This window comes from Epinephelus moara, chromosome 3, assembly GCF_006386435.1.
Source record: "Epinephelus moara isolate mb chromosome 3, YSFRI_EMoa_1.0, whole genome shotgun sequence".
Taxonomy (NCBI): domain Eukaryota; kingdom Metazoa; phylum Chordata; class Actinopteri; order Perciformes; family Serranidae; genus Epinephelus; species Epinephelus moara.
This window is the reverse complement of record NC_065508.1, coordinates 9,617,074-9,632,853: the sequence shown is the minus strand read 5'-3', so window position 1 is coordinate 9,632,853 and position 15,780 is coordinate 9,617,074.

Here is a 15,780-nt window from a genome sequence, read left to right as displayed (position 1 = left end):
TTCTGTGCATGGCAGTGATTCCATAGAATAGATTGCCAGGAAATCTTGAAATCATATGCAACTTGGGAGGCTTCATGCTGGCGCTTAAGAACTGGCTCAGAGGATATCCACAGTAGGATATTATGTCTGATAATAGGGTGTCTTTATTTTATTTTTCTGGATCGGTATTTATATACAGTGAATTACAGTGGATACCTTGATGAATGCCAGTGTGGAAATAAGCCCCAGGGCTTTATTGTGTTATCCTTACTTTTTAATGTAAGTACTCACAGTCTTGGCTGAGCTGGTGTTTTTTTTTTTTTGTTTTACATAAAATTGTCTGATAAATTCAGTCAAGAAATATGGAGTAATATAAACATGTGCATAGTATTCTTGTCAGAGGACTTTTACACAGTGCACCATAGTGTTCCTGCTTTTAAATTCTTCGTTTCCCGTGTTTCACAAAGAACCTCAACTTTGAGTATTAAAAAGATTTGAAAGAAGTCTCCTTTTATCTGTAAATTACAGTGATGCTCTATAAATACTTGTCAGGCCAGGAGAAGTAAAACAAGCCAGGCAGGCCATTTGACTGGCAGCTGGAATAAAAGAGCACACAAAATCACTGAGACGGTGTCCAAGTGACCGTGACAAATACGCAATCTGTAAAACAAGAACAGCGGAGGTTTTTATGGTGGGTGTTTTGAACAGGGAGGGTGAAAACACATTTGTGTTTCTGCCAGCAGAGACTTGAGTTCTCACACAGCCAGATGGCTGTTGCTGGTGCTGCCTGATTCCTCTATCTGGGGCAGCTAAAATAGATAATTACACACCTTGGTGCCAGAAACTGGCTGCTACACATCAGTTGAAGTGGCTGAGCGTGGAAGAAAACTAAATGTGGTTAGCAACATTTAGCAAAGTGTTTTCAAGTAAACTGTTTGTCTATGTGTGTTACCTTTTACAAAATAACTAAAACTGGGTTTATGCTAATTTATGACAAAAATGCTAAGTAATCACAAATGCCAAAGCGTCTCAAATCACAGCTTGCAAAAAGAAATGAAAGCACTCAGTAGGGATGCACTGATGAGGATTTTTTTCAACCGATACGATAACCGATAATTTCACATTTTTGTTTTTTAAAAAGAAGTGTATAACCTGTAGTTAGTGTACACCTGAGGGTAAGAAAGGCTAAGATGTAGTGAGAAAATATGGCTGATTTAATATTCCATAGCCCTGACTCAAACCAACATCACTTGCTAACACAACAAAAACAAACAGTTCTGACTCTTCATACCTGCCGACATTAGGCTGTGAAAAAGAGGGAGATTTTCTGGGGTCCATGTTACGTCTGGTGTATGAAATATTTATTTCAGCACGCTGCATTTTTATAAACACACCCAGACGCCGTCTCACCGTCCAACAATAGACTAGCCTACAACTACCAAGCAGAATAGCGATGCACTATTGATTTACCTCACACATTAAAACTGAACTTAGACAAACAAGCAGCTGTGTCTCACACACACACAGCCAGACGTGCTACAGACTAGGTTGCCAGGTAACGATACAAATAATCGCTAACTGTAGCATCACATAGCTAGCGGTTATTCATAGGTTTAACATCAAAGTCAAGCTTTTAAAATCTTTTAAAAATTTATCGGCGCTATTTATCGGCTATGATTTTAATTATTGGAATAATGCATAATTATAAGTATGTGCCATTATTTGATGATAATTTATCAGCCCAAAATATATCATGCATCCCTAGCATTCAGGCATTCAAACTGTTTACCACTTGCAATATACTGTACAATGTGGCCAAGATTGAAAGCAGCTCAACTTCCAATTTTTAAAGATAAAATCCACAATTTCTCAAGAACCAAACATTCAAATCTCTTTATGTTGTCTCTCAATATGCAGAGCAGCAGTGGTCAAAAACTACCTGCAATACCTTTAATAGAAAACATTTACAGTGCATTTCCTCTGGCTGAAAGAAGACGAACTGAGCTGTCAGACAGCACATTAAACCACTGCAGGGATAATCTTCAAATGAAAAACATATCTGTTGAAGGAAATGTTTTTTTCTTCCTACAACAAAGGAATTAAGCTGTTTTTCATATTAAACATTCTTCCCCTGAGTTACTTTTTTTCAAGTGCAGCCCTGTTAGCTGCTGTATGCATAGGCACCGCAAAGCAAAATCAGGCTGCAGGTCACAAAGGTGTTTCTCCAAGTCTCTCTGTGTGGGAAACAATAGAGCCTAATAAATTGCCGTCAAGCCATGCGCACCATCTTTGTCATGACTCTGCATCCCAGGCTCTTTTTAAAAGAGGAACCCATCGAGCTAAAATGAGCTGCGGGTCAGGAGGTGTTTGGCGTTCTTTCCCTGTGGGAGACTATACGGAGCTTAATAAATGACTTGTTAGCTAAAGGAGGACTCTTATGAAAAGGAACAGAGCGAGGAAAAATGCCCAGGAGTTTATCACAGTAATGTGCAAAGATCAGGAGGTCTGTGGCTAAGCAAATGAATGCACAGCTACTGAGAAAATAAGGAGAAATAGGTCAGAGGACATTATATTACATAGGCCTGCTGCAATTGGGAAATGTAATAATTTGGTTGTAGGTCAGTGTCCAAGCATAAAAAATCAAGGAGATTTATCAAGAATGAGCCGAGATTTGATTTTACATCTCTTCCCAACTCACAGAAAATACATTTCCAGACAGATAACCAGCCAGCTTGGCAGTCCATCTTTTTTATTACCAATATTTTTCTCAACAAAAGCACAGGGAGCACTATACCAGGACAAGCCAAAAAGAGGATGCATCAGTCTTCAGCTCAGCAGCACAACAGGTTAAAGTTTGGTTTCCTCCGCCTCTCAGTGAGACAGCATCTGACATATCGCCAGTCGACCTGCTGCTCCGTCTCAGTTACAAGCGCGCCTCAGATGTGGCTTCCAGATAGCCCTCACCCGGACATCTGTCTTGCCAGGTGTGGCTCATAATGCCCATTTATTTTGTGCCTCAGAGGAAATAACTCAGCTAATTTAGAAGGCCTTGGAGTTCAAACGCTTCTTACGTCTCAATGGGCTTCGGTCTGAGTATAGACGCATTTTTAATCATTAAAGATGTGGGAAAACACTGCAAACATGCTATTAATTACAGCCTGACTCAGTGAATGTAAGGATGATATATTACTGCATAAGTCTGACCAAGGGCTGTGGAGTTAGAGGTTGCATTTTGATTAAAAATCTTCCCGAGACACAAGCTGATAATTATTACGCTGTACAGCATCTGAATTGGAGTTCTGTATGAGCACTCACAGCGAGCTCAGCTATAAATTACAGTACTTATAGATGATATAAAGTATAATTACGTAATTTAATTTTACCAGTGCTGTGTTACCCATCACTTCTTTACTCCACGGTGCTACATATATTTGTAAGTACATTCAAACAGTGCAACACTTTTCCTAAACATTATTTAAGCAATATTTATATTTTATTAAATTAATTAATATCAATGAAAGCAGTATGATATGCAGGGTGGATATATTACCGCTTTGCTGCGAGCCGACTTTAATTTTGCACAGATCCTCTCATATTTTGGACGTGTATACTAATTTGAAAAAGCAAACTAATTCAAAATCAGCTTCTTTGCTTTTTGTAGAACACTCAGCTGTATCACTTAAGTGTTGCCTGCTTTTTGGTTTTGCTGAAAAGATTTGTTGATTAATCAGTTAGTTGATGTACGGATAAATAATTTACAACTGTTTTGACCAAACTCAATCCCTTAAAGGGATACTTTGCCAGTTTTCGACCAGCTTTTGTAGCTAACAGTGTCGTTAGTATGTGTCAGTGAACTGCAGTCTCCCTGCTCAACTCTAAGCTCTAGGGCTACTGCTCAAACTACAAATTGTGCTTCCTTATTTTCGTATGTACAGCCACCATGGATACAAAGGCATATAAGTGGATCAATCTCAGATCAAACTGCAAAACTAGGCAGTGCTGATCAAATATAAACCATGATTCTGTAACTGTATTGCCTATTTTTTGCCTAAAATGTCTTAAGCAACATATTTTAGTGCCCTGTTTTCCTGTAATATGAGAATTTGTGAACAGGAAATGGATGCTATACTGTTTCCTATATTGTAAAAATGGAGGCTGAAAATACTGAGATCAAATGGTAAAACTAAGCAGTGCTGATAAAATATGAACCAAGATTCTGTTACTGTGTTGCCTAATTCTTGCTTCAAATGCTTACCATTTAACTGTAATTTGAGATTGATGTTAAGAGATGGATGCCATATTGTTTCTTTTGTCGAAACAGCCAAGCTCGCATTAGGTCACCCATTCTGGTTTGCATTCTGGTAGTTGTAGGTTTTCTTACTCTTGAGCAGAAACAAATACATCAGCCCTTTCTCTCAGTTTTCTCCGGTCATTTTGCACCAATTTCAAAAGTATTTGCATCTTTCTACTGCATAGATAGCCCAGTTTTATGAAAAGACCATCTTTACAGCAGTGAAATACTTTTTTTTTACGGTCAGTTGTTTGGCAAACAGTATTGATCTTCTCACTCCTTTTTCTTTATACAAGTATAAATTGAACAACTTTGGGTTTTGGACTGTTGATTGGACAAAACAACCAAGGACATCTCCTCAGAGTGTGGGAGGTTGTGGTAGTCAGTGTTTCTATTCCATTCTGCCCTCATTATTTTATAGTCTAAAAGATTATTCTGAAAAATAATAAATAATGATGGAAATAATCATTGTTTCAGCCGCAAATTATAGTGTATAATACTTGCTCTCTACAAGGGGTAGTATATGAGTGCTCTATTTGTGGAGCATCACTTTATTTTATGTTTTTATTTATCTTTTTTGTATCGGCTCTTGATAGATGGTTATCCAGTTGTCCCTATTATGGCTGACAGGAGTCCACAGCCTGCTATCATGTGATGTTATCTCCCTCAAGGTAAAATTTGTTTTGTGCAGGAATGAATTGAGAGCCATGCTGTAGACCTGCTCCCCTTTCCCCAAACTTATTGGTGACATTTCTAATTCATGTACCTCGCCGCAGTCTCCCCGAGGACATCTCACTTTCTCTCTTTTATTGATATTTATGGTGTGATGCTGTCTGGGTGCGGGGACTGTGACAGCTCACTCTCCAAAGCAGCACTTGGATTGTTTGCTGCTGTGCGCAAAGCAATAATGTATTTGTCACCCGCTGCCAAACGCCATACACTCCGCCGTTCATCTTTTTGTGTTCCATTTTCTGTACAACAAAGCAAAAATATGTCCTACTTTCCCATGGCAGGTACGGGAATATATGGGGATCTGAAATCAGAAATCTTTGGTAAAACTGCAAGCCATTATTACAGAAGCAATTGGCTCTGTGTTTTCATTCATGGATGTCCAGGCTGCACAGTTAAAATGGTCTGCAATGATGCTGCGAAAAAAGTAAGACACACCAAATAAATTTCACATCAGAGGCAAGAAGAATATTAAAGTTTCAATATTACATGAGCTCCAGCGAAAAATGTGCCAATGTACTTTCTGCCCACAAGTACGCAGGTATTGCAGTGTTGTTATTTATGTTTACCATGAAAAATCTCATTTAGCAAGTTATTTAAGTTTATTTAAACTATTTTCATAGTTTTGGCTTTCATTCCCATTGGCAGTACTGTAATAATGTTGTGCTCACCAAGTTAATTAGAGAGATCTAGGAACAGGACAAGAAACACAAGCAGTCTATTAAACAGTTTTTAATTGAACCCCAGGCTAGCCAAAGGTAGAGAAAATTAAGGCAAACAGTAGAATTATTATTACCCAAACTATCTGTTGTAAACCATGGAGAGAAGTGGTGTGAGATGCACATATGGGATGAACAGCACAACAAATAATTTAGTTGTGGCTCTTGACTTTTTAATTGCTAAAAAAAAAAAAGACATCTTTCTGGGCCAGTGGGCAACATGTCACCTGCCATCCTGACTCTTGCCACTGCACCAAAATTTCATCTGCTGGGCTTTTTAAAGGTCTAGTGTGTAGACTGTAGTAGCATATAGCAATAAGGTTGCAAATTTCAACCAAGTGAAACTTCTCCCTCGTGCCAAGAGTGCAGGAGAACTACAGTGGCCAAAGCAAAAGCAGTAACAGCCCTATCTAGAGCCAGTGTTTAGTTTGTCCGTTTGGGGCTACTGTAGAACAACATGGTGGGCTCTGTGGAAGAGGACCCGCTGTGTATGTAAATAGAAATGGATCATTCCAAGGCAACAAAAACACAACAGTTCATAGTTTTGGGTGATAATACACTAAAGAAAACATAGTTATGAATAACAGACTGACTTTCTGGTTTAACTTATCATTCTTGCCATACATACAATATTTTGAGTGTGCACACTTAGTTTTACCTACAAATACAGTGATTTAGCTGTTGGCTAAACATCTGACTCCTCGCTTTTCTTACTTTCTTAGCCTTTGTTGTATCGATTATACTGTATATACTTACCTGATGTTGGAAATTGCTTAGGTGAGTATAATGTTAGGCCCTGATCACACAGGATGCGCTTTAGCCGCTGAGGGCACCTTTTTGTAATTGATTTTAATGCGAATGAAGCTCTTTGCTCATGTTTTTTGCATTGCGACGCGCATCGGGTTTCTGCGCTCTAAGCGTCTGACGTTTTTTGCTGAAGCACTCTGAACACCTCGAGTTAAAAAAAAAAAATCAACTCAGAGCGGAAGAACACCTCATGTCATCTCCGCTTTTTGCCCAGTGTCCAATTGGATGATTCGAGAGGCGGGCCTTCTGTGGTGGTCATGACAACAAGTTTACAGTTGGTAAACAACGGAGGAGAAACTGGTGGTAGCAGTTATTGGATACTCAGAGCTATACAGCAGGTTGTCAAACTGCCCCCCGAGTCATCCTAAATATGCCTGGAGATGGCCATCATCAAGGCGAAGCTCCTGGACCAACTGGTGATACTCTCTGTTATCCACCCTCTTTTTTAAGGGTCCCATGTACCCACACAGATCTCAGTTTCCTTGCGCCCGACAAACTATTTGCTGACAGCCTCTCATCCTCAACCAGAGCTACAGCAAGTACCCTCTGCCTGAACATTTTAGGGCCGAGATACTAATTACTGTTAAATTACTAGAATAAATTAACAGTACATTGATTACATGGGAATGTTAAGAGGTGATGGGGTGGTTGCCTGGCAGCTATAAAAAGGCGCTGCAGGCTTTTTTAATTTTAACTAGTGGCATTCGTATTAAGAAAAGGCAGTGCGACGCGCCTCGCATTTTGCAGCCTGCAAAACACGTCCTCATCATACCAGAACAAAACAATGTCCAAAAATAAGAGAATAGAAATTTACTTGTAACGACTCGTTCCCTTATAGCTCTGTGGATTTCGGACAGACCGTATGCATTGTGTTCTACAATGCATTCAATTCAGTTGTTTGACTATGTTAAAAAGTAAACAGCATGTTTAGCTAACTCTGGTAAATGTGTCACTGAATGCATGCATAGCCGTGCATGCAATTAACTTCTCTCTAATTTCTGCAGTGGCATTTCTATGCATCAGTAAAAAAAATAATAATCTTGCATTAAACACATTAAACACTTCTTATACTAAATAGAATTATGGACTCAAACAAAACACTTTGAATGCAGACATTATTTTATGTACTGAAATAACTTTTCCTTTTGCTCCCCTTATATGAAACATTCAAGCAGGTTTAGGCTAAATATGACCATTGAGAGGACTGCAGCATTGCACACCATGTACAATCACTTTGATTATATGTGTGAACTGCTTTTATAAACTTTGCCGTGACTCATCTAGTTGGAAGCAGATCTATCTGAAATAAATCTATTAAATCTTGGATGGATTAAGTCGAAGGCTATTTATAGAGAGCTGTGTAAGAGGGGGCTATTCTCTGTGTGGCACAGTGCATTAGTCTCTAACAATAGTTGAAAGGAGTAGATTTGCTGGGGCAGAAAGATTGGGACTTCCTCTGTGATGGCTTGAAATGGAGTCTGAGCCGTGACGATGATGTCACGGCAGCGACCCAGGCGTTCAGATGGAGATCATAGGGTTGTGCCTTGTTAGAATATTTCTCCGGTAAAAATGAAGCCTTGTCAACAGAAATGCCTGTCCCATCCCTTCCTGTCTCTTTAGGGTGCAGACCTAATCACTGAATACATTAAATGTGATTGGCTGGATTTTGTGCACATGCATCTAACCTCTATTACATCTCATTCCTGTAATGACTGAGCCAATTTAATTGGATGGATGAAAGCGAGATCTCTGCCACAGTACCCAGATAGTTAGAGCTATTATGTCCGATTTGTCACCCAGTGGCAGCATGAACGCATCACATGTTGGAGGCGCCTGGGGTTGCTTTGCTAGATAAAAAGCTTCCTTTTTTTCTGCCAGCTTCCTCAGTGTAATCACTGAATGGAATAAACATAATTGTTGAATCTGAGGGCTGCACTGTTTGGCACCTTGGCGGTCCAGTCTCATCTATTTTTTTTATCGAAACACAAATGTCATTTTAAATGTCAAAAGAACTGAGCTTCAGTCTTGGTCTGAAATTACCCAAAAGACAAACACTAAAGCAGTTTGTCTGTGTTATTTCATTTCTGTCAAACGGTGTAAAAATGTAAACAGCTCAGGCAGTTTAAATTTTCAAACAACAACTCTGAAAGCACTTTTCTTTCCAACCAAATCAAAGTTTTTCCATTTTCAGTTCCAGGTATTCCAAGTCTGGGTCTGTGATTTTATGGGGCATTTTACAGTCAGAATATTGCGTGCAAAATGCCTTTCCACTGTTCTGCTATTTCTTGGTTGCCTGGTAATACCTTCTTGGTGCTGAAAGGATTTGACTGCCATCTCCAAGTAATCCTGCTGCTGCTCTCTGTCCTTGATCTCCAGTCAATATCAGAAAACACAGCAGGGTTACCATTTGCAAATATTTCTTTGCATTTGTTTAAATGGGGCTGCAGAATTAGTTAGATGCAGTTTTTCTGTCTGTTTTACTCTCTTGTCTTTATTTTGCAGTGTGCTTAATGCCACTAATCAAATACTACAGTATATACAAGCTAACACAACCCGCATGTGAATAATTAGCCCTAGGCATATCTGCCTGGATTAAAAACCAGTACATAATACGAAAGGCTTGATTTTAAAATAATCATAAAAGCATCTGCTTTGCCGCTATAGTTTGGGCCACACTTCCTGCAGCTACAGTACATACGAGCTCATTATGAAGGCCTGAAGCGCCTCAAGAGTTAGTATTCCATTCACTGGGCTAATATTGACTTTCAATAACATAAAAATCTGCACTGAATGAAAAACAATTCCCATTTCTATTTTGTTATTGCTTCTGAGGAGATGAAACGGATCCACTGACAGCTTGGAGACTTATTGACAAGATTCAGTGATGTATTGATGGATGCGTGGAAGGATGGCAGTGCAGCCATTGAGGGCATGGTTGAAATGATCTTTGTACTTCTTTTTTGCATCAATTGCATTTTAGAGTTACACGTGACAGAGGTTTTAAAGACAGATACCATATTCCTTTTAGATTTAGAACCATTTAAGTGGACTGAGCCCAAGAGAAATTAAGACATAACTGTATTTGCTAAAGCTTTGTTTCCACTGAGCAGTCCCATTCAGTTTAGCTTACTTCGTTACACATTAGAAGTTATTTTTATGTTTCCCTTTTAAAAGTTGTGGGTGGTATCAACCATTCCATCCCATCCTGTCTTTTCGTCACCCTCTGTTGAGTTACCTGGCACACTGATCCAATACTAAAAGGTGGAGCTAGAAACACTGCAGTCTGTTTACTGGCCAAGAGAGAATCGACACTCTTTCTTGAGGCCAGTGGACTGTAACCAGCTGTAACTCTAAAATAAAAGGATGTTTTGCTGCTGCTGTTTTCATTTCTACTAGATAGAAGGTAGCAGCTTTAGACTGAGAAAAAATAATTTAATTCACTGTGCTGCTCAAAGGCTGAAGCAGGCAGCTTCTGGATATTTTTAAGGTGGAATGTTTTCTTGCATGTTACTCAATGCATACAGTGAGCATGCAAAAGTCTATACGAAGAATAGTTAAATGAGCAGAAGATGAACTGATCTCCAAAAGTCTTGAAGTTGAATATGAAGCATGCTTTTCAAAAGTTGAATATATTATTTCCAGGACCATTAACTTGAGAACTACTTATCAGCAACTCAGCTCAATTACTCAACTACTAAGTAGCAATCTGATTAAATAATTTCAAATTCATTCCTTGCTTTGTATACCTCAGAGTGTAAAGCGGTGGGTAGCTGACTTGCTGAAATGTCATAAAACCTGATTGACTGACAAGTGCAACAAAGAGCTGTCAGCTAAATGACTAGCTGACAGTGCACACACAAGGCAACAAGCTTGTGTTCAGAGGTGGAAAGAACATTATGTGCTTTTACTTGACTTAAGTAGCAGCTTTATTATGTGTGGTGAACAGTACAGAAGTGCAGAAGTGTAGCTTTTGGATGCTATTTAGACTGTTTCAAGCTTGACAGCATAAACATTCTAAATGTGTCGCTTTATATTTCCTGTTGCAACGTTTGCTAATGCAGGAGCTGATGAGGAAACTATAAAAGAAGGAAAGGACATGTCATTAGTGACAGCGTTCGAATTATGATGTGGCTTCTATGGAAGTTAATGGGGTGGGTGCGGCAAATCTCACTGTAACCCATCATATCCATTATGTGATGTTGACTGGAGTTTTTTTGTTTTTTTTTCATCTAAATGTGAGCGTTTATTTCCTTGGTATTGGTCTCTAAACAGATCTGTCTAGCAGCTGCATCCCAAGCCTCTGTTGGGTCCTAGCTAACGTAGTTAGTTTGTAGCCTACGTGTATTTGATTATCAGTAACTTCATGATATTTGATAATATTTGGGTGGACTAACATTAGATAATGTTTCCTATTATTGCTAGAGGCTGGCACTCAGGGAACAGCCCATTGGTCCGACATCCCATTGTTCCGACCATATTAAACCCATTGTTCCGAAGTCCCGTTGTTCCGAAATCATCATGATGCCCTGTGGTTAAGGTCTGGTTAGGTTTAGGCACAAAAACCACTTGGTTAGGCTCAGGAAAAGATCATGGTGTGGGTTAAAATGAAAAAGAAAGTGACAAACACATAAGCCGTGAGCCTGCTTCGCCTCAGGCCTTTCCCAGCTGACCCAGAGCCGGTCGCGGCACACCATCAAGGCAGAAATACGCCTGCCGGGAGCCGTTCAGTACCGCGGACTGTCGGACTAATGGGATGTCGGACCAATGGGCTGTCGGACCAATGACATGGACCCGGCACTCATACTAAATTATTCTAAATTTGGACTTAAATCACTCATCAGTTACTTTTTTCATCAAGAGAGTGCCTCAGGAATAAGTGGAAACCCAGAAATGATTTAGCAATTTAGCACTCCTGGTTCCCTCGTCTCAAGGTCAGTAGGTCTTTTTAATGTTTTTTTTTTTTTTGGCTAAATACCTTAAATAGAGTATTTTCCATTTTGTTGAACAACATAAAATATGTCAGTAAATATCTTACTCGCGAATTTTAAGGCTTTTATGAGTCTTAGGCGATTGCTAACAAGTGGCTCAATGAGAGCAGAACTTCATCACACTGAACACTGCTTTACAGCCTTGTTGTGGTGGTGACGTCAAGTCATGTGACCGTGATGTAGATCATTAATAGCCTATCATTAGCTTTTTACTTATAGTGATTGCAGTTGGGCTTAAAAAATAGAAAAGTGGTGTTCATTTCAATTTCATATCTTGCTGAACAAAATGTGTAAGCATTATAATTGTTTGTTTGCGTCAAGTCCTAGTTTGGCAGATAATTAGCTAACTGAAAGGCCATATCATTAGGTCCAGCCAGAATAATAATCAGAGCCATTAGGAACTGATCTGGTTATTATTGCAGTCTGCTCAGCAATAACAAGTTGGACCCACCCTGTTGGTTTATGTATTATAATGCAACGTTAGCTATCTTGAACTAAACAGGGGCTTAAGACAGATCCGTTATCTGTTTGGAGACCAATAACAAGGAAAACATGTATGCACATTTTGATAAAAAACATCAGTCAACATCACATAATATGTGTTTTTTAGTTTGGTGGAGGGATTTTTCAGTCGAAGCTGAAACCAGTCTGGCTCCAATGCAAAATTCGAACACTGTCACCAACGTCATATCCTTTCCTTCTTTTATCGTTTCCTTGAGAGCTGACAGGAAGTAAACAGGGATCAAAGCCGTTGCTCCAGCAAAGGAATAGCAAGAAATAGCTTATAGTTAAAAAAGTTAATCATGTGTTTACCATGAAAGGATAAATACAGCATCCTGATCTTAATTATTTCAAAATTAATATTATGGTTTCCTCTGGTCCCTTAAAATCTTAATGCTTCGATTGAAATCAAAGTGTAGGAAAATGTGCCCTCATGCTGTGAGTACAGTTTGTAAGGATTTGAGCTGACATTAATTTTGGATTTAATACCACTGTATTACAGGTTAGGGAACCAGCTTGACTAATGAGCTCCACGCATGAAGAAGTAACTCATTTGTCTGCTTGCACCTGTCTGCCCTGAGCTGCTGACCCTGGTTTGATGCTTAGGGATTTGAGCGTCTCTTAATCTCAACAGCACTCACCTTGCCAACCTAACACAGGCCTGCTCGCGCTCTCCATAGTGCCACACTCAGCTTTCAGGCTTCATACGTGATAATAACTGGACTGCCATGTTGGCAGGCTGCAGTGTTCTCCCCACCATTAAAATCACTAGTGGCCTCCTTGGCAGTGGTTAACAGGTATCCACATAAAGAACAGGCTGTTTCCAAATCTCTCCAGTCAGACTCTCTGTACCACTTCTTTGTTGCTATAGCATGTTGGCTTTCAGGCTTCACACTTTGTAATCATTGGCTAGGCTTAAAGTTGACGTTGCTGTCACTCTGCCCAGGAAGGGGAAAATAGGCTATTTTAGAGTTTTGAGGCTTTTAGTTTATTTTCTCCAACTGGGAGCTGCACAATGCAACTGTGCAAGCCCAGTAATGGATCAGCCATTGTAAATAATGAATCAGGCAATTGTTTGTGGTAATTAGTATAAGTATTTTTAAACACTGGAACTTTTAACAAAATGCAGACATGGTTATTTGTAAACTACAGATGCACAGTTACCCTTGCCGCAGCAAGGCCAACCTACATTAAGGGTGGCAATGTCATCAGCTGCCATGTCTGAAACCATGGTGCAGAACCAGTTATTTGACAAACACATGGGATTGAGTCCCTAAAAACTAGTCCCATGGCTAGGGTTGCAGTAGTGTACTTAAAGGATGGGTGGTATGAAATTGAGGGTTATCATATTGTGTGCATTTGTTTATCTGTGGTACTGAAAAAAATGCAACCTGATGGTGAATCTCACCTTTACTTATTTTCAAAAGGGAGACTTGTTACACATACTTCCATTAACACCAGCCCTGGCATTGACGAGATTTTCCATCATTTGCGACAGAATGCTTCCCCGCCATTGAAAAAATATTCTGGCAATCTGTGTTTTCACTGTTGTAAGATGGGGGTGTTGTTACACATCTTGTCAAATAGAACAATACTGCCGTGTCCAAAAACAAACAAAGAAGATGAGCTGTAGCAACTTGTAGACTGCACGAAAATGCCGGTGCCAACAGAAAAGTTTACGGTTGCACAAGTCATGGAGATGTCGATGGACTCAGACTCTGACAATTCCTGTTTTTATCAGCATTCTAAATCCCATTTGGACTAAGAAGCAAATGAGTTTGGTGGGATGAAAGGGGATCGCCATGACGGTGACAGTGACACACGGAAAAAACGACCACAAAGGACAGGGAGACAACAGTATTGGCACTGAACGTGACGTGTTCCGTATATACCTCAAACAGAATATTATTTTCACTATTATTATTGTTATTTTCATTTATACAATTCAAAGTGACCTAAGGAAATGACAAAAACCGTGTGGATTTTTTTTTTATATAAAAATGTATAAAATTAAAGTGTCTATTAAAAAGGAATGGAATGAGATAGAATAGCATGTTTTTTAGTGTTTAAAAGCAGAAGGTCTGTTCTTTAGTTTCATGTAGGCCTATACACTGTTTACATATTCAAAGAATAAATTATTCTGTGGGTCTTAAAGGATTCGTGAATATGATCAAAAATGCTGGCAGTGGCTTGCAACTTAAAAATAATACTCTGGAGGGCGAAGTGTTAAAAAACGGTTTGCAGTTTCCAACTGTTAACAAGAACTATCAAAATTGTGTGTGCAGTTTGCTGTGAAATTTACTGAGCACCCTCAAGTCCTATACTATAGCTGAGATTCTAAAAATAACACCCGTCAGTTTTTCAATTCATGCAACACTTTTGGGGAGTAATGAGCCTCTAGGAGCTGCTTTTGTGGCTCGCTACTTTTCTTCTCATGTGTCAATCAAATATCCTGTTTTCTTCCCCTTGTGATCTACTTTTCGCACCAGCCTCTATTTTCTACATCTTTTATCTGAAAGGCATTGTTTGGCCCACCAGTAGCCTGTAGTATGCAGGACTGCACTCTTTATATTCAGTGTGTGTTGTTGTTTTTCACCTGGCATTCTGAGCCCCTCAGTGTTACCTCAGAAACAAGGTAGATAACAATAGAAAGGTTGGTCATATTTTGTCATGTGGAACAATGATGGTCTCCCAGTTATTGGAAAATGATGACTTTTTCAAATGTTCCGAATGACTGTTCCTCCTCCTAATTTTAAAATCAAAATTCGATCTCTTACTTAATACTTACTTAGTGAGAAGGAAGGTTGTTTCAGCAGGCTTTAACAGAGGAAAGAAGAGCCTCATGGTTTATAGTTAAGAAGCTTTCACTCAAACCTTCCAAAATCTAAATCCGTGTTGTTTGGACTTTCTCAAAAACTTTGGTACACTGGAAACTCCATCAGGTGCGGGGCCATAACATATTAACAGTTTCCTTATGTGTATTTTGGCGTGATGATGACTAAGGTCATAAAAAACCTGGCAGATGGTTTTGGCCTCCAATGTAGAGCTATGCAAACAGTTATGTATAATGTTCTTTTTCTAAAACTCATAACTGTGGAACAGCTGGCAACCAAACAAGGATAGACCAGACTTTACAGGATCATATAAACCATATACGCTGTTATGCGAACAAGTAACTGACATTTTTGTACCCATAATTCAAGTAATTATGTTAATGGATGTGTTAAAGTCTGTGCGTCATATGATTTATTCCTTTTAGGTGAGCTCTACCACTGGTCCAGATTATACAGACTGAAAGATGCATTTTAGCAACAGAGTGAGGATATTGTGCAAAGTGAGGACATTTTGCAATGTGAGGACATTTTGGCCAGTTCTCATTTTTTTCAAAAGCCTATTTGAGGGTTAAGACTTGGTTTTAGGGTTCAGGCCAGAATGAGGTTTAGGTTAGGGTTAGGGTGAGGCATTTAGTTGTGATGGTTAAAGGGAAATTTCGGTTTATTTCAACCCGTCTCCTATCGTCCTAAATTTGTTTCAAGTCACTAGTGACATAGAAATAATAGTTAGCATGTTAGCCGTTGGCCTAGATACAGCTGTAGCTCAGACCTGTTAAAACGTAAGTGAACGGGCATCCTTTCAAGTGCAAAGTTAGTCCACTAAACAAGCTTTTTCTCCACAAAGACCGCCTCATATCGTTAGGATAAATGTCAGAGAACATATAGAAAACGACATGTAAACGTGTTGTCTTACCTTACCGGTGTGCTGCCAT